This window comes from Pectinophora gossypiella, chromosome 4, assembly GCF_024362695.1.
Source record: "Pectinophora gossypiella chromosome 4, ilPecGoss1.1, whole genome shotgun sequence".
In the NCBI taxonomy this organism is placed as follows: Eukaryota; Metazoa; Arthropoda; class Insecta; order Lepidoptera; family Gelechiidae; genus Pectinophora; species Pectinophora gossypiella.
In genome coordinates this window covers 3189286-3209707 of record NC_065407.1, presented here as the reverse complement: position 1 = coordinate 3209707, position 20422 = coordinate 3189286, and the positions used below count along the sequence as shown (strand labels likewise).

General features: G+C 39.0%; 1 protein-coding gene across 1 annotated transcript in view; it reads right to left on the bottom strand.

The window, feature by feature from the left end:
• LOC126366335 (protein sprouty homolog 3) overlaps positions 1-16605 on the bottom strand; it is a 42918-nt gene extending 26313 nt beyond the window's left edge. The window contains exon 1 of the mRNA XM_050009453.1: positions 16514-16605. The gene's annotated coding sequence lies outside the window, so the exon portion shown is untranslated. The remainder of the gene's footprint in view (positions 1-16513) is intronic.
• Between the last annotated feature and the right edge of the window lie 3817 nt (positions 16606-20422).

Sequence of the window (20422 nt, the reverse complement as noted above, 5' to 3'; positions counted from 1 at the left end):
GCGTCACTATAATAAAGGTATTAATTAGCTTAATTTTTTTTGTATGGCTATTTTAGCTTTAGCTTATTTTTTATGTTTTTTTTAATTTTTTTTATTTTTTTTTAACAAAGTAGGTACCTCTATTCAAGACAAGATGGTAGTTAGATACTGGAAGATATCACAAGATCACCTACTGCCTAAACCTCCCTAAGTAATTGTGTAGGTAGTTAGGTACGTCTACTGTTTGCATTCACTCTACATACTGTTAATGAATAAGTTATTGTGTAAAGAGATTGCAAATATTGTAAAGAAACTAGCCTGTTTGCCTCAATGTCAGGGCACGAGCGTTATAAGTATATTCAATACACCCCAGACATTAAAATAAATAATCTGGGTTTTATTTTTCGTACTCCAAAAAAATACGACAAAAAGTGCTTATTCCGCCCGCGACCACATGGTGTTGGCTGAACAAAAGGCGTTCAAATATGCGCTACAGATGTGTTATGCGGTCCACACGTCAAGAACAATACACGCCTTCACTGACACCACGGTTCCGTACCTACTCGCCGGTCACAAATACAATATTCTAAACTACAGATGGAACAATAAAAAATACCTAGGATACATAATCACTTTGTGTAAATATGTACATATAAGTGCCTAAAGTTAATTCGTTTTTACGTAAAAGTAGGTATAAATACGTTATCTACGTTGTCAGTCTTTGTTAATTTCTTTTTTCACTAATTTCACTGGCTTGATCATATCCGTTTGATAACAACAATGTTGCGATTACAGTTTTAAATCATTTTTACTATAACGTTAACGTTGCACAACATTGTTTCTTGTCGAGAAAAAGATAATGAGATTGAGTCAGTTTGTCAAATACAATGATCGTTTATGAATGAATTAGTGAATGACAGTTCGGCCATGTTGTTTGTTTACGCGTGCGCGGCGCATCACGCGCTCGGGTCGGCTCGGGCGCGCTCGTCGTCGCTCGCGCCTCGAAATAGCACGCACCAACGTCGAAGTGTGCGGTCGTCGACCCTGCGCCCTGCCACACCGAAATATTGGAACTCTCTACTTCGATTTAATCCTTTCTCTGACTGTGATGCGCTGGTCATTAAAGCTTCTGCGCCTTCTACTGACTCTCCAGTTAAGTTATGATAACAGCAAGATACTCGTATAAATTATTATCTGCACTCAATAATGTTTTGTTCATAATGAATTATTGTTAGATAACTAGATAGGTACTTAATTGTATTTGTATTGTTACATTACTTGATACATAATAATAATAATTATTACTAATTGATAAATTGATAGGGTTATGGACTATGAATAAAGATCCTACCTACCTACCTACTTAAAATACGTTTGCATTGAATAATTATGTGTAACACGGTTTGATTCTTTTGTTTCGAGTAATTAGTTCACTTATTTTATTACACTAAAAACTTTCGAACCATTTAACCTATCTACGTATGCGCTCATATGGTTTATCGCTGAACGTGTAGCTACTAAAAGTTACAGTTAATTAAAACACGTAAATACTTCTTAATTAGAAGCTATAGAAAACAATACATCAAAAATTGGTAACAGACTAACGTCCTTGAGCTCATTGTTTCCGTTTAACTAACGTTCAGTACAGTCATGAGCAATATAATGTACCCACTTTAGGACTCTGTCGCACTAACATATTTGACATTTAGTGAGACTTACAGTTCAATTTGTCAAAAAAGTTAATGTGACATGGTACCACAGTGTATACATATTAATGCTCGTGACCGTACGTAGGGTACTTACATGTGCACTCTACATGACTTAGGTATAACATAAAACATTATATTGCACTTCACGTTTCTTTATAAAAAACGCTTCGTAGCTAATAATAACAATAGCTATTTATGATCATTTCTTCAGAGTTTACATAGTAAATTAATAACCTAAGAGCTCTCGCGATCAATGCGCGCCCTCTGTTGGGTGTTTGATGAAGTAAAGGAACCGTTGCCTCGCCCGCTACTACCTCGGCCGAGCAGCAGTTACCCTGTGAAACAACATGATGGAGTATGCTGCGAACAGTAACGTGTGTTCCAACTTCCGAAATATTCCCGGCTGTAAAAATGCGCAAAAGTTATGTAAAAAGAGCTGTAATTATTACCTACCCCAACTTTTTTTTTGACGTGACTTATTGTAGATTTGCCGCAGATGGCATTAACTACTTGACCGGAAAAATGGGGAGCAGTGAAGGCTCTCACCCGGTACCACGTTTAAAACAACAGGCCTGAGGGTGCCCAGCTGGGCGCGAACCTCGGCTCACAGCGTCGTCTGAGAGGAAAAACATTTGAAAGAATTAATTGACCCTAGTGGGTCGATAGCGAAAAGCGCTGATTGAGTGAAATCGTCGACCACGTCGGTCGTTATCGGGGCCTAGCCTTAACGCAGACAGGAACAGAGAACAAGAAAGAACCACTATCTTTACTACTTATTTAAAGAGTTTTTAAAATAGGAACATTCCCATTTTGGGGACATTACCAGGAAAGGCACATCACTGGCTGCGAAGCCTCTTTTGTAAATAGGCCTATGTCCTGCTATGGGACTTATACGCTATCAAGTACTTTAACTGTTGCTCGAAATGAAGTGGTGGTGTGGGCGACTTTTACAACCTACCCACGTTTTATTTAATATGGATTGAAATTGATTATATATTATAACGAGTATTTCGTTATTTATTCAAATTTAAAGAAAGTAATCCGACATGGAATACTTTTCAACATAACGGTGCGTAGTATTTTCTATTTTGTGTACCATCCCGTGCTCCAATGCATAAACTTCTTTCACCCTCAGGTTGCCTGGCAGAAATTGCTGTTTAGCAATAAGGCCGCCTATTGTGCTTATTTTTATTCGTATGTTTATGTCCTGTGTATATGTCGTTGTGCAATAAAGTATTATTGATTGATATTGATAAACGTAATTATAACGTTACTGCTCGCAAGTAGGTTCTTAAACTTATTTTCAAAGGAAAGCAAATTGGACTTACGTAACATACCTACATACGCTCACGACTACAACCCGATTGGAGTAGTCAGAGGTAAATCCATCGGAAGATGAACTAAGTACCCACACATCACCAAGCTTTCTGTTAGACCAACGTGATAGGTAATGAGCCGTATCGTCGACCCTAATCCGGTCTTACCTAATTTTATTAAGTACTTATTTTATAACTTCAGTACAAGACAGATTATTAAAAATTAACTATTAAGACATAAATAATAATTTAAAAACGCGCTTGACAACTGAAATTAAGTTCTGTGAACGCAAATTAATTAGTATTCGCAGAATGATCTGATCCGGACTGGAAGCGAAACACTGCTTTTACCGTGCAACGGGTTATGTGGTTATTGATTTTCGCTCATTCTGTCACCCTGTTCGTGGCTACGAACCTGTAACGGTCTAGAATTACAATATTCTCTGCTCGAAACCAGAATACCTACTACATAAATCGCAACTGCAATTTGTTGTAAAGTTAAAGTGAACTCCAGAAAAGTCCAATAGGGAAATGTACTCAATACAAACGTGCCTGCAACTAAATTGATGTTTTCAGCTGTAATAGACGAACACGAAGACGACCTCCGTGGGCCAGTGGTTGAGCGCTGGGCTCACGACCCGGAGGTCACGGGTTCGATTCCCGGTGGGGACATATCACAAAAATTACTTTGTGGTCCCTAGTTTGGTTAGGACATTACTGGCTGATCACCAAATTGTCCGATAGTAAGATGATGCGTGCTTCCGAAGGCACGTTAACCCGTTGGTCCCGGTTACTACAACTGATGTAAGTAAGTAGTCGTTACATGAGCCATGTCAGGGGCCTTTGGTGGTTGGTAGGTACTCCACCTCACAACGCACACGATAGAAGTTGTAAAAAAATATCATGACGCGGAACTATCTAGTAATATATAAATGTTATGTGGAAGTTCATGATGTCTACATCATGAACTTCCACCTTCTTTCCTTCCACCTTTTTTCCTTCTTCCTTCTTTCTTCTTTCTTAGAGTGTGGTGTATAACCAACGCTTACATATTTATTCTTTTTTACAAAATATCGCTACAAATAATAAGAATAATTGATTTAAACTTGTCGAACGTAAATTTAACACTGTTGAGTGTATGTCATTCCAACAATATTTTGATTTTACAGTAGTTTAGATACCCATGCTACTAATTTGGTCATTATTGTCAAACAGAGCATTTTTATACTTATTTTTTTATTCGTTAAGTTAATCACAAATTATCAAGAGCAATTCCTTTAGTCATTTTGGCTTTAGAGATACGAGTAAAAAGTTTAAAAAATCATATTTTTTACCTCTTCAAACCGATTGCCAGAGTAACGAATAAGCGGAGTTTATGGTATTTACGGCGGTCGTATGCGGTGGAAGTCGCGGTGAGTGCGATGATTTATGTACGAGTTACAGGAATCACATCGGGCCACATTCCCGAGGGATGACTCCGTCGGCAAATCCGACGCGGGCGCTTCCTCAATGACTGCACTCTATATTCACTAACTGTTTAACTGAACTTTCTCGCCTTCGTTCATGAAATGCAATTTTTATGGGAACTTCCCTCGCGTTAGACTGCAATACTTAGCATGTAAAGTTATGTTGCTTAAGGTAGAATGTGCTTGCACAAATCATAGAAATCTTCTTCTATCTATCGTGTGGATTGTGAGGTGAATTACCAACCCCATTAACCCTGGTGTCAGGGTTATTGTTGAGCCGCCATAGGCCCCTGACATGACTCATTTAACGACTACCTACGTACTTACATCAGTAAGTAATAACCGGGACCAACGGCTTAACGTGCCTTCCGAAGCACGGATCTTTTTACTTTTTGGACAATCAGGTGATCAGCTTGTAATGTCCTAACCAAACTAGGGATCACAAAGTGATTTTCGTGATTTGTCGCCACTGGGATTCGAACCCGGGACCTCCGGATCGTGAGCACAACGCTCAACCACTGGACCACGGAGGCCGTTCATAGATAGCCGTTCATAGATCATAGAAATAAGAGAGATATGCCCTCAGTACTAAATTGCACGAGTCCACATGTCGCCTGCTTGCTAAACTAAATTAATTTCAATTAAATTCAAGTGTATAGGTAATCATCGTACACATCGAGCCAATAATGATAATTCACCATGTTGATAGTGACTAGGATTGAGAAGGGAATGTTAATTTGGTTTGGACATACGTAGAGCGGTTGAAGGATTGGTGGTAGGGCTGGCAGAGGAAGTCCTAGAAGAACGTACATTGATCAAATTAGAGATGTCCTTATTTCAGTACGATCTAGTCTGAACCGGCGTGTGTGGAGGAAGCAAGGAAATGTGCCAAGGTCGAAGCTAATGGAATTCCATAGTCTCTGCTTACTCCAGTAGGCGTGAGTTTATGTATGTATGTTGAAAGTGACGACTCCTCAGTATCTTTTTACTAATAAAATAATTGAAAATATCTCTTGTGGTTCATGTAGCTGCGCCTGAGTTTATCTAGATTACATCGATGAGTGTGCGTAGACGCGCATTTCCGTGTCGGTTGCCGTTGGCCGCCGCCGCCGTTCCGAAAGTCTCGCGTCCGTCTGTCTGCCCGATCTATATTCGTAAAGATATACGGAGCAATTACAAATATAATCACTACTATGTCTCATATACTTAGGTACATTGTTGCATTTAATTGGGTTGTGTGACTCTGTTAATTATAAAGATAATAACATTCAATGGAAGATGAGATAAATCATAACAAAATGGTATTAATAAATATATGGTATTAATAATACGTCTCCAAAGTATGTTTCCTATCCAATAGTCTTCTATCGTGTGGGTTGTGAGGTGGATTATTGATGACCTAAATTATATAAATGCCTTTTATTAAATGTGTTCCCCTAGTTATTAAATAACTTGTAATATATAACTACATTTATTTAAAAGACGTATTGCTGTTGCAGTTTCTTCTCCTCAGCCATAACACCTTGCGAAATGACGTAGATTCAAAAATGTTACATTGACCTTCAACAAGTTTATCCATGATAATTACGTTAATTATGGTTCTGATTTCTGATCACCAACTAAGTAAGTATAGAAAAAAAAATAGCAAGAGAGAAACTGTCATCATCATCATCTCTCTAGCATTATCCCGTTTTTCACAGCGTCCGCTTCCGTAACCTGAAGATTTGACAGGTCCGGTTTTTTACAAAAGCGACTGCCTGTCTGACCTTCTAACTCGCGAAGGGAAAACCAGCCCAATACAGGACTATACCTAGACTATATCTTTTAATATTTTTCCCAAAAACATCATTCTCACTAAGATTTTCACTTAATGATTAAAACTAAATACACAAAGTCTTAAAAGAGACACCCAATGTGTGCCTTGGTGCATACTGTAGGTACGATACGAACCATGTACCATTAACTTATTTGACAAATTGAAAGAAAGTCTCACTAAATGTCAGATGCGTTAATGCGACAGGGTTCTAAAGTGTATGCATGATAGTAACTGTACCATGGAACATCGGAGGCGCACCCACGGCTTGTACCCACACCTACTGACACTAAAGAGGATCACTCATTATGGTTTAAAACGGTAAACCATAGGAAATTACGACAGAGTTTTATATATGTACAAAACTTAATAAGCTCACTACTATATCCCAATTGGGGTAGTCAGAGGTACATCCATCGATAAACTAAGTACCCACACCTCACCAAGCCATCTGTTAGACCGACGTGATAGGTATAAATTAAGAAATTCTGATTACTAAATAAAGACAGATCTAAAGGTGACAAAAACCGTTTTCCTTTCTCTATTTAACTTATTTATGAATTGTAATAAAGAAAAAATGTAATAAGTGCGATATTTTGTCACGTTTTACTATGACGTCACAGGTTGCTGTTTCATAGTAATTTCGTGTTTCGACGTTTAGAAAAAAGTAATTGATTTGACTTGGCAGTTTATACTGCCCTATTATGAAATAAATAACTATAACGATATTATATTAGCGTGTCGTAATGAAAACAAGACTAAATTCCACGTGTTTTATGTCAAAGTTGGTAATAATAATTGGCTCAATCTTGATACTTACAATTTTTCTTATGTTTTGCAGTTTGAATTCGTACACATACAACTGAAACTTACATACACAACTCCAAAATTACTTACTTACTTAAATATCTGTCATAATACCTAATTATTAGGAAGTAGAGCTAACAATCAAGTAACTAACATGGTATCTTTTATTTGTTCAATTCAATTCTGACGACACTGTTACATTATAAGTTAAACCAAAAATTCTTTCACATTTCGCCTAGCGATTGTCATGTGACAATCGGGTTTAATTAACTGTCAATAATGTATAATGGGCTTAAACTAAGTGCATGTCAGTCAGAATGCGACTCCGCCTACAGCGAGTTGCACAAACATCACCATTGATATTCAATCCGTGGGTAATTTTACGATAGCAGCGCACAATGCGATGGAAGCCAGGAAGCCGATTTGACACCGCAACACACGATGCGATATCACTACATAGTATAAAACAAAGTCGCTTTTTCTGTCCCTATATCCCTATGTACGCTTAAATCTTTAAAACTACGCAACGCATTTTAATGCGGTTTTTTTAGTAGATAGAGTGATTCAAGAGGAAGATTTATATGTATAATAACATCCATTAAATACTGGAGAAATACTGTTATTTTTGAGGTTTTTAATGTGATGTCGTAAATAATTTCATTTTTTCCTCAGCATTGCACCGGGCGAAGCCGGGGCGGGTCGCTAGTTAAATATAAAACTAATGAACCCTCCACTTATTTAGATAACACAATCGTCTGAACACTCGACACGAACTTTGATCTTTGTGTCGCTAAGGTCAAGGGATGCTCGTATTCACAATTGAGTGACGCAAAGTTGGCACTTCCAAAGTTAGAGATTCTAAGCTTAGAAGTTCGTGTATTTCTGTAGTATTAATAGAATTAAACAAACTTAATGAAATGCCAACAAAACCTAGTTAACGCTCGGTTGAAGTTTGCCATTCAGGCCTCGCAACCGCAGCCGTGGGCAGCCAGGTGCGCCCACGCATCCATATTCTAGCTCCTACCTCCAGTTTTGTCGGTGGTTTCGCAACGATGCATTCAGCCTGCCCGTTTGTCTCCGCGGCACCAAATTCTTAACCCACAGACTCCGAAACCGTGGGCAGGTGGAAAGCGGACCACAGCCTGATATTATGCAACTTATCGATATGATATGCGGCTTATTGAACGCGAAAGTCGACGTTCCATTCCGAACGCGTGCCGACCTTCAAAAGGCAATGGCATTTAGTTTACAATGGTGCAACAGCATCAGTTATTTTGGGCTTGCAATTATATTGTACATTGAGACACGACATCATCTTTGTTGTAGAGACGGCGCGAGTAACAATCGTGTCATAGCTTTTTTTAGAATTTCCTCTTGTAATTCAAAAAAGTTATCGATACGATTACCTAACAGGCATTTCTCAATGCATAACAGCAGTAGCGGCCCTAGCAAGATGTTTAGGTGGTGCAAAACCTCAAAGTGGCACCCCTCAGCCCCTTAAAATACAAAAGTTTCGATTCATTTACGGCCACCGAAATTTACCCTATTTAAATCTTTTAAAAATGTTGTTTACCGCGATCTAACCCGATGAAGTTTTAGTTTGCGGCCAGGGTGAACGAGTCTTGGTTGATTTTGGCACCCCCCGTATTTCGGCGCCCGGTGCGGTGGCACACCTCGCATAAGAGGTTCAAAACCTTCAAACAGTTCAAATAAGGAGCCCAACGGTCGTCACCTACTACTTAATGGCTCATAGGATTCATAACCAGCGTAGATTACTTATTAAAATATTCAACAATACATTGCCGATTTCTCCTTGGTGCATCCTTATATGATGCCACCGTGCCAATTAGTGTTTGACTCTTGATGTAACGAGGCATTTCACTGGGTCAAAGATAAATTATAAAATGCTAATCTAGAAACAGAAGCCAGTCTAAGGTGATCAAAAATCAATCTAATTTTGTTTTGGATTTATTTTAGAATTTTAATTGTGAATTAAATTACAATGAGCACGATGAACCCACTTAATAAAACAAGAGAGGAAAGGGAAGACCCAGGAGAGCTTACATGGAACAGATTAAAGAGAATGCGAAAGTCGTTTCTTATAAGGAAGTGAAGGAATTGGTCTTTTGAAGAGTGGAGAATGCTACAACGACAAGAGCGTGGCTCTTAAATTAGTGATGATGATGAGTACGATGAATGACTGCTTTTATTGATGACGTCACTAGGATAGTGTTTCCATACAAATTCATTAGAAAATATTCGTTTCGTTTAGCGGAGATGGGCGTAGAAGAGCGGAGTTGTGTGGATTTGACCAATCACATCGTTCGAGAGAGCGAAAAACTAAGACGCTCTGTCACTCTCCCTCACGGTGATTGGTCGATTCCTGCACATCTCCGCTCATCTCCGCACAGCTCTGCGTCGATGGAAACGCAGCCTTAGCAGCTTACGGCCGTTTAAGACTAAAGTAAGACTTAGAGGGAGTGAATTAGGCGCTCGATACGTGTAGAAATAAAAAGCTGGTGTAAGTACCTAAATAATTATTAAGTAATGGATGTATCTCTAAACTGACTTTTACAAATTAAGTTGAGGAAAAGAAGAAAAAAGTACAGGCAACATACAAAAACTTAAGTCACGGTGTTACCATTTACATAAAAAAGTTTTGTTATTTCTTAATTACAATTATGCAGATTATGATCTTAGCCCTCAAATGGGCAAAAGAAAAGAAATATGCAGATTATATGAAGTAAATACATTTTAATCTTATTATTTGTTCAATGAATTATTATATACACTATTATTATTTATTATATTATATATTTTATGACAATAAATTTAACATTACGAATTGGTGCGGGCCGGAGTGTTACCGTTCTATACGTAGTATTATTCTTTATTTATTCTATGTTATGGTGCAAAATCGCCGAGGATAATTATTCGTTTGCATTATCGTGATGTACATTTTTGTCGCACTTGATCTCTTGCCATATAGGTGATGCAGCCTACGCTACAGTTTGCATAATGCTTGTATGTATGTCACGAACTACACGATAGAATTTATTAAAATATTTATTGTAAATTAACATGTCCAATGTCCGGCCCGGCCGAGGCTCAGAACCCTAACGTCCAGGGGTTTTAGGATACTTACCGCAACAAATTTACGAGAGGTTATAGAAATTTTGAAAAAAAAAAACCCATTGTAATCTATAATTTACTACATATATTATATACCGTTGTAATCTACTTACTTAAGTATATGAAATTTCATATCAGTTAGAATAGGAATTTAGTGAAAAGTATACTGAGTTTTTCTCGTTACTTAGTTTTTTTGACACACCACTAACTTCTTTGACACTTCTCACCAATTTATTATTTATTAAGTATTCCTATTATATAGTTGTCCGAAAGAAAGGTGATCCGTGCATCGGAAGGCACGTTACGCCGTTAGTCCCGGTTACTACTTACTGATGTAAGTTAGTAGTCGTTACATGAGCCATGTCAGGGGCCTTTGGCGGTTCAATAGTAACTCTGACACCAGGGTTGATAGGGTTGGTAATCCACCTCACAACCATACGATAGAAGACATATCTCAAATCGTAACTACAGTTATCCTACTCATTTATTTCCAATAGCAACATAAGTGTCTATTGTTTCTAATATTATTCGCTGATAGTGGTTATCTAAATGTATGTCTGTATTGACTTTCAACAGCCGATGAACCACCAGTGAAGGAAATATAGTTCAGATAACGTGGCTATTTGGGGCGTGTCTCTCACCTCTTTACCTATAGTTGCATGTAAAATGAACCCTTTAGAATATCATAGAATGCTAGCTTCTAGCACCTAAAGACTACATTTCAACTACATTGCAACTTCTGCCTGCATATTTAAAAACAGATTAAAAACGTGGCTTCTTGAGAAGCAATTTTACGATTTTTCATTTTTTTATTGATTATATCTAATTTGTAATTGTATTATAATAATTTTTATTCTTCTCTTTTCTTCTATCGTGTGGGTTGTGAGGTGGAGTACCAACCTCATCAACCCTGGTGTCAGGGTTACTATTGAGCCGCCAAAGGCCCCTGACATGGCTCATGTAACGACTACTAACTTACGTACATCAGTAGGTAAGTAGTAACCGGGACTAACGGCCTTCCGAAGCACGGATCATCTTTCTTTCGGATAATCAGAATAATTTGTATTTATATGGAATGACATTCGATTACAATTATTATTATTTAATGATTTTGTATTTAATTTGATATTGTATTGATATTATTTGTCTTGTTCATGTCGATTCATTAAGTACGTTTAACTTACATACTCTGAATTATTGTATTTAATTAATGACTTGTAATAGTATATTACCAATAAAATTTTCATTTTCATTTTCAAAACATGTAGATACGTCTTCACGTAATAGGTAAGTACTAGTGATGTGCCGGATCGTTAAAAATGTATATCCGCGGATACGGATCTGAATACGGATATTTATTGTAAAGATCCGCGGATACGGATACGGGTACGGATCTTTATTTTCTTAAAAAAAAAGATTAAAGTTTTAGTTATTTCATTGTTATAAAAGTGATATTTAAAGATCTATCTATCTAAATGTTTGCAGTATAAAGGTGCCAAATATTTGATTTTAAGAAATAATAGCAATCTGAATGGAATTTTAAAGTTTTTTATTTAATAATCTACTTAATCACCTGAAAGAGATCCGTAAAAGATCCGCGTGAAAAGTAACGGACACGGATACGGATACGGATTTTTCTTTTATCTCGGATATCCGCGGATACGGATACGGATATTCGGAACATCACTAGTAAGTACTATAGTCCCGTGGTACACCGGCTTGCTTCTCAAACTGGGAGCGCCAGTTCGAACCCCTGTACTTGACTACCCTAATGAGTTATTGATTTATCTGATGTGCAGTTTCACTAACACAGTTGGCTCGACCATTGTAGATGGCGATACGGCTTACCACCTACAACGTTAGTCTAACGGAAAGCTCGGTGAGGTGTGGGTACTAAGTTCATCTTGCGATGGATGTACCTCTGACTACCCCAAGTGGGGTATAGTCAAGAATCTATGTATGTTTGTAAATATTTCTTTTTTCTTATGCGTTGTGAGGTCGATGAACGATGATGATGATGAACATTAATGCAGAACGTAAAAAAAAGAAAAAAAAAATGAAGTAAAGGAAGAATCCTAACCACTTGCGCTGTCACTATACACCTGAAAATAGCCCAGCTTAAAGAAAAAAGAAAACACTCACGTGATCAACTTCTGTATTCTTCTTACCAGGCTTAACCCCTATGGCAGGGTTACCATTGTGCCGCCAAAGTCCCTGACATGACTCATAATATGTAACCATTATAATATACGTATATTTACTTAAGTGAATAATAGCTGGGACCGACTGCATACGTGCGCTCCAAAGCACGGATCATCTTACTTTTGTACAATCGGGCGAACGCAGTCTGCGCATCATAATATTCCGTGATTCGAACCCGGTACCTCCGGACGGAGGCCGTAATCAGATGGCTATTTAATGAGTAATCGGATTCGATTCAAGGATATAAGATTTGATAGAGAAAAGATGCGAACTTGCTGGGCATATAACGTAAAAACCAGTACCCACTTGATTTTATGTGAGTAAATGTAAATGTTGCTTATTAGATGAATCGCTCTGATGCGGCCTTTTTAACCCTTCCGTTTTTTATTCGCACCCGATTCCGAAGAAGTAAGCTTATAAGGAGACCAGTAGGAATGTCCTTAGTGCGTGCAGTTCAGAGTGCAGAAGGCGAGTGAGGGCACTTCCTCCCGACACGCGCCCTGTTATCGCGTTCATTGATAGATTTATCTGGCGAGGTCGCGCCGACCGCTAGCAAGCTTGTAGTCACGCGCGCACTTGCGCGTGCGCTTACAGCTCACGACTAGTGATGCGCTGTTCCTGGGAATGTTCCCACTTCGAGAACGTTCCCGGCAGTAGAAAAGCACAAAACTCATTTAAAAAGAGCTTTGAGCTTTATTACCTAACTTTTAGGCAGATAAGAACATACATTGTTTTAGGTTTACGCGGTCATTATAATAATTAAAACACATAATAACGGGTTCTTACCGCGTTTAAATCAGGGATATGAGAATCCCGATATTTCGACACTGTTTCAAGTGCAATGATCACGGGATGACAGATGAGATTGGAGTGGAGTAGGTAGATCCATAATTTTCTACGGGCAGACATATCTGTCTACCATGTGTGATCATGGCATTTGCTACAGTGTCGAAATATCGGGAGTCTTATGAGACTCCACGTTACCGCGTTTAAATCAGGGACATATCCCTGTAAGAACCCGTTATTATGTGTTTTAATTAAGATAACAAAGAACACAGTATCAGAAAGAACAATTTGAAAAAGAAAAGCAGTCAGTGGTTTTACTTTTTTTTTTGACAACGGGAACATTCCTGGAAACGGCGCATAAATGCCCACGACCGGCCATATCGTTACAATTTGTTTTATTTGCTAATTTATTTTTGTTTCATCATATCAAAAATGTAAGGTGACCATTCTATGGAGCTCGGTGACGCGTGGGTACTTAGTTCATCTTGTGACAGATGTTCTGTCTACCCCAATTGGGATAATGAGGCACGTCCTAGTCAAACACTTTTAAAAGTACCTAGTTATGTTTATTTCCCCGTAAGAATTATAGTGCTAGATACCTACCTAATTTGCACTTAAGTAGTGTAGTTATAGCTTGACTGATAAGTAGGTTGTGTTATACTTAATCAAGATCTTTACAGAATGACCGCCTGTATAGTTTGCTGCATAGTGGTCTTTGCCGATTTCGGTAACGGCGACTATTAGGTATTTTCGACGACCTTAACAGGTAGGTCTAGTCAAAAAGACCTAAAGGAAAGTGCTCATTACGCGCTCATTATTACTTATAAAGTTGAATTCAGTTCCCTGATCAGTTTCCCGGTAGTGATTGTTTGGAAGAAATTGCTTCAGAGCAAGAAGGCCACCCATTTGTGCTGTTGCTAAATGTTTGTATGTTTTGTCTGTATGCAATAAAGTATATTTGATTTAGAGTCAAAATCGATTTATTTGTTTGTAGTCTGAGCGAATTTGAAAAAGCTACCTTGTATGTATTGTGTTATTTGTCATAAGTAGATATACTTAAGTGCTGCACTATCGGAATAGTATGGTCCTGTAATGATAGTTTTAAGTTATGATAAATAAATAAATATCATCCATCAAGTAAGGATCGTCGGTAGACTGAGAAAATAAAAAATATTTACGTAAAAAATCTTCAATTAAGCAGCAGTAACAAGGAAATCTGTCCTTTAAAGTTAATTTACAAATAGACTGCAGATGTGACGGCCTGATGCATAAACAGCCACTGTTGTCTTTCGCCGAAGTCTGCTTCTACGAACCGAGCCTCGCCAACGATTGATAGATGTCGCGTCGGACACAAAACACAGAATTCACTAAACATACCATACACGCCCAAGATCCTTAATGGGATGGGCAGTGTCACAAATTACATAACATTTTAAGTTCACGATTATCCGAATAAGTAAGATGATTCCGTGCTTCGGAGGGCACGTTAAGCCGTTGGTCCCGGCTATTAGCCGGAAAAACACCTCCACCAACCCGCATTGGAGCAGCGTGGTGGAGTATGCTCCATACCCCCTCCGGTTGATTGAGTGGAGGCATGTGACCAGCAGTGGGACGTATATAGGCTGTTAATGTTTTGTTATGTTTAGTTCACGACTATATCGGGGTAGTCTTTCTATTAGACCGACGTGATAGATGGTGACAAATTAAGAAAAGACAATTGGCAGCGACTTTCAATACGAAGTCGAAGATGGATATAGTGAACCGTATGGCGACAGGGAAACAGCCTATATTAGTGAAATGTGTACTTACTGAATGCTTTCGCGGTAGGCTTTTAATCATGTATGATGTAGAATCCACGGGTATACCCGTGAAGACAAGCAGCTCAACGCGTTCTATGTATTAAATCACTTCCAGTTCGGCTTGAAAGACAATTCCCAAACTCACGTTGTAAAAGACGGCTGGTATTTCGTTGGTCTACACTCAAAAGAATGTGTCACTCGGAAATTAGCAAAAAACTTCTCAGACTGGCGCCACTGCGATAACACAAACAGAAACTAAAGCATCGGTAAATTCGGGACAATTCTTTTAAACGTCTTCCCTTTAGACCTTTTAACGTTATCAGTGAACAGTACATGATTTTTTGTTTAACTTTGTATAGCACGCGATAAGTTTCTAAGGCTCTTAACAAACTCGGCGAATGCGCCTGTTTACGAAAGTAATGCGATCTGTTCGCTGGCCAAATCATAAATTAAAATAATAGGTCTAACACTACTACTTACATAAAAACAACGAACTGAAAAGTATAAGAAAACAGCAAAACAGCTTTTACCACAACTATACAATAACATCAAAACTCGCTCGACGTAGAGGGAACATAAGGCCACTCGCCGTAAGGAGACTCGCCGTTCGGAAAGTCGCTGTCAACGCTACAATTCTCGTGCGCTGCTCGTGATTTACGATAGCGCTGCTCGCATGCAGTACGCACTTCGTTTGTTTATTTAAAATCAAAGACATCACTAAGTTTAAAAAGGTATGTATAAAGTGCAAAGCGAGCGCAGAACACTTAGCCCGCGAGCATTATGCGAGTCTTGATATGCATATAAAACAGTTACTGTAACTGCTCGCGTGCAGAGCGCGCGCTGCTCACATGCGACGCATTCGCTCAATATGTACGGAGCCTAAGACACTGGTGATAATATTCAAAGAGGTTACAGGTTACCTACTTCTTGTAAACCGACCGGTATGTGTCTGTACTACGTTGCAACGGGACTCGGCTACTGGTAATCAGCCAACCCAATGTAGTTAATAGCTTTAAATTTCCTGTCAGTAGGTGATAGAATAAGTATGGAAAATTTATAACCGTGTGATTGGAAATGCTGCCTTTCAACTTAGTTTCCTTATCACGAGAATAAATTTGACAAAACATATAATAAGTAAGCTATTTGTCTTAAGATATAGTAACATAGACCTAATGTTAAGTTTGCTTAATACAGATAAGAGGACGTAACGACGGAGACCGGAAGTGAGAATGATTAGCAATTTCTCTAAATTGTAATGTACAAATTCCAATGACTATCTCACCGCTTAATTAACTAGAGGAATTGGGTTCCAGTCATCCAATTAATACCATCTCAGCAACTGTTGTATATCCAATAAATTATGTTCAATTAGTGAACAGTTCGTCATCGCGTTGAGATGGAAGCGCGTCGAATATCCGTGATAAAAGTGAATGAAGCCGAATTTTATTCAAGGCCGGTGTTCGGGAGTTCGTTTTAAAGAGTGGTGTATAAATAGATGACGCACCGAGAGAGGATCCGGCGTGGTGGTGGATGGTCTGCGTGCGCGGCGCGGGCGCAGCTTCAGTGGGAGCGCGGCGGCGGCGCGGCGAGCGCGCGGGCGAGCGGCGGCCGACTATCGACTGTTTCAGCGCCGGCGACGCTCCCCCATTCACTCGTACGCTACGCATGAATGAACGCTACCACGTGGCCGAAAAAATCCGCTGAAACTCTCGTCTAGTCTAGTTCCACGGGTGACGGACGATAGGGAAAACTCTGCACCGACCTTGTTGCTCCACGTCTAGACCGATAAGCAGACTTGCCTCGGCTGCGCTAATCTCAGTTTAACTGTTCAGTTACCCATGTGAACTACTTATTTGCAGACAGGATTTATTTTTAAATCGCTATTTTATAATATACCTACCCAGATAGCTAGATAGTATTGGTGGGGAGGTACTTAACTTTTCAATAGTACTTACGTACTTATAGAGTATTATAAGTATTATAACCTTCATTAGATTGTTAGGGCAATGTTTTATTTACCTACTTGATTGTTCTGTCTGGAGAGGTACCTAGGTACGTAAGTGCTTTCAGAGAAAAATGTATGACGCCAACTCACGTCAGTTCAAACTGGATATTTGCAAAAATACCAAAGATAATGGAATGTTTTTGCTTTGATGGTAACGAGATGTTGTTCGAAGATCTATCCACTTCCTGGCTTCAACCATCTCTACTTATGTTCCGTCCCGTGTTGTTTTAAAGTAAGTACTTCTTAAGTTAGTACTTATGTTATGGGCGATAGGCTGATCCCTTATCACCATAAGGTTCATCATATCCATCTTTGGACTTCGTATCAACAGTGGCTGCAAGTTGTCTTTGATTACTTGTGGCTCTGCCCACCCCATTAGGGATTACGGGCGTGAGTTTATGTATGTATGTATGTATGTACTTAACAACAACAATTAATACATCATTAATTCAGTATGGAACTATCCACATTCTTTTCAATTAGAACTGTTTTGATAGTACCTCTATACAGAGACCTTTAGAAATAATCGTCTCAGACGAGCCCTGAGCTCAAGCTTGTTGTCTTAAATTTTGTACCGGGTGAGAACCCGGCCAAATCAAAAAGATCTAAGTAAGTATATTTATGCGACGTTGATTTTTTCAAGATTTTTCTAAAATGTTGACTACTAATTATGTGCCTCGTCGACTATTCGATTCGTTTGTCAAAAAGTTGTATTTTTTAAGATTGTTATTATAAAGGAGTGATTTTACCATTAAGACAATTAAAAGTGGCGATACGAAGTGCCTTAGATATAATCTTCTTCTTCTATCATGTGGATTGTGAAGTGGAGTACTAAACCCCAGGTGTCAGGGTTATTATTGAGCCGCCAAAGGCCCCTGACATCGACTCATGTAACGACTACTTACTTACATCAGTAAGTAGTAACCGGGACCAACGGCTTAACGTGCCTTCCGAAGCACGGATCATCTTACTTTCGGACAATCAGGTGATCAGGCTGTAATGTCCCAACCAAACTAGGGACCACAAAGTAATTTTTGCGATATGGCCCCACCGGGAATCGAACCCTGGACCTCCGGATCGTGAGCCCAACGCTCAACCACTGGACCACGGAGGTCGTCGCCTTATAATAATAATATTATAAGATACTTATTATAGAAGTATTTGTTTTTTCAATTTAGATTAGGTAGGCACTTAACTTTGTCTTTAAACCGATTGAGATGTAGCATTTTTTTTTGACGTTACTTATTGTAGATTTGCCGCAGATGGCATTAACTACTTGGCCGGAGGAGATGTAGCACAGCTCTAAGATTTGATTAAGTACTTACTCCAGAGAAAACTCCATTCAAATCTTTTCAGTAAGTAAGTAAGTAGTTTTTATTTGGTAATTGAACGAACATTTTGCGGATTAAATACTAATTCAAAGTTAGAATGTCTTTTTATAACTGTGAACCGATTCGGTATGATGCAAATCTTACATTGAAAGCATGTCCATTTTTTAACTTTTAATAAAAAGTACTTAATTACCAATTCCTATTGAAAACTTTGGTATTTTTAAAATTTTTAAGCAATAATAAAGTTGATTCTACATTACAAGAAGCAAGCACAATTACTATGCCATTTCAGGCTTTAGAACAGACTATTTTTTATTTAGTTTTACTAATGATTTTTATAAAAAGACCATTAAGTACTTAAGACTAAGTACTTAAGTACTCATTCTATTATTTTTATTCAGTCAGCAACGAGTAATTATTCAGATTTTAGTTGCAGTTAGGTGTGTAGAAATTTTCTAGAAAATATTTCTTATAGGCACGTCCCGGAAACGGGACGAACCGTCGGTATCCGTTTAGGCCTATCTAGGTCAGACGTTACAATTACCAGCCGTTCCTGTAACTTTAGTAAAACAAAAAATAATATTTAGTAAATACCTCTATTGTCTTAATTCTAAATAGGTATCTAAGTCTACATTATATAAGAATATGGTTCGGTAGGTCATAAAAAAAAATCTGGACTTACGATGAAAAACTCTGATGATGATGATGACAATGTTGCAACACAGCACTGACACACAAAACAATCACAAAATGAGACACTGTTGGATCACCGTTTCACTCACGAGGCGCGGGACGGGGTACCACCAGGAAGTCTCCGACGGACTTTGAGCGGGACCGGTTCCTCAACGGAGCCCCGAGCCCGCGCATGCGTAGCAAGCCTCGGGGCGTGACCTAGACCCTGAAAACGCCACCCCTTCGCCCACGCAAACCCGATCACCATGGAAACGGCGTCAAATTCTTCAAAAATCCTCACCTCATAACGTTAAAAAAAACCTTCTTTTCCACTTGTTTTGACAACCTTGTATTAATTTGTGGGTATACTGAAAGTTTCAAGGTCGGGTTTAGTCAGAAAGAGTTAGAATTTTGGAGATCGCATCAACTGCGTCGTACGGAAGTGAAGTATGTAAGTGGAGCAGTACTTACAATGCTTCGCTCCACCCAACCAGCGAATCTTCTTGTCCGGTATTGGCTCTTGATGAGTGGTGTGAGGAATGGCAGCCTTCCTGCAACCCTTATCAACGACAAACAAGACCTACCTAGGTATGTTTGGGACCTATTATGTGTATGACGTTATATAGGAGACAGTCTATATAGGTCAAAGTGCAGTTTTAGCTGCTTTAATGTCAGCGACGGAAAACACTGAATATTTTTGGTTCTGTGTTTGATTTAAAACTGCTACTGAGCCGCAGTAGTCCAGTTAGAAGAACGCTTGACTTCCACTATGAGGTCGCAGGTTCAAATCCTAGCACGGGCCTAAACCAATGATTTTGGAATTAGTTTTCAAATTAATGTTTGGATCATACATGATTATCACATGCTTAGCGGTGAAGGAAAACATCGTGAAAAAATCCTCGAGAAATGCGTTTCGGAGGTTTGTGACCTAAACCTGTAATGGGCTGGTTGTCCCTTCGCGGGTTGGGAGGTCAGACAGGCAGTCGCTTCTGTAGAAAAACCGGCTCTGTCTAATCTTCTGGTTAGGAAAGCGGGTCCTGTGAAAACGGGATAACGCTAAAGACATGATTACGTGACTTAAGTATTGTAGATTTGCCGCATATGTCATTGTTACTTGGCCGGACAAATGAGGAGCGCTGAGGCCTCTCACCCGGTAACAGGCCTGAGGGTGCGCAGTTGGGAGCCAACCAGCTCAGGGCGTCGGCTGATTACGTCTAGAGGCACTGCCATGTATGCATGGCCTCTATAGAGGGTACTTCTTCTGTCGTGTGGGTTGTGAGGTGGATTTGGTAGGAATATTAACCCTGACGGGTTGATGGGGTACCAACCCCAACCCCAACCCCAGTGTCAGGGTTAATATTGAGCTGCCAAAGGCCCCTGACATGGCTCATGTAACGACAACATT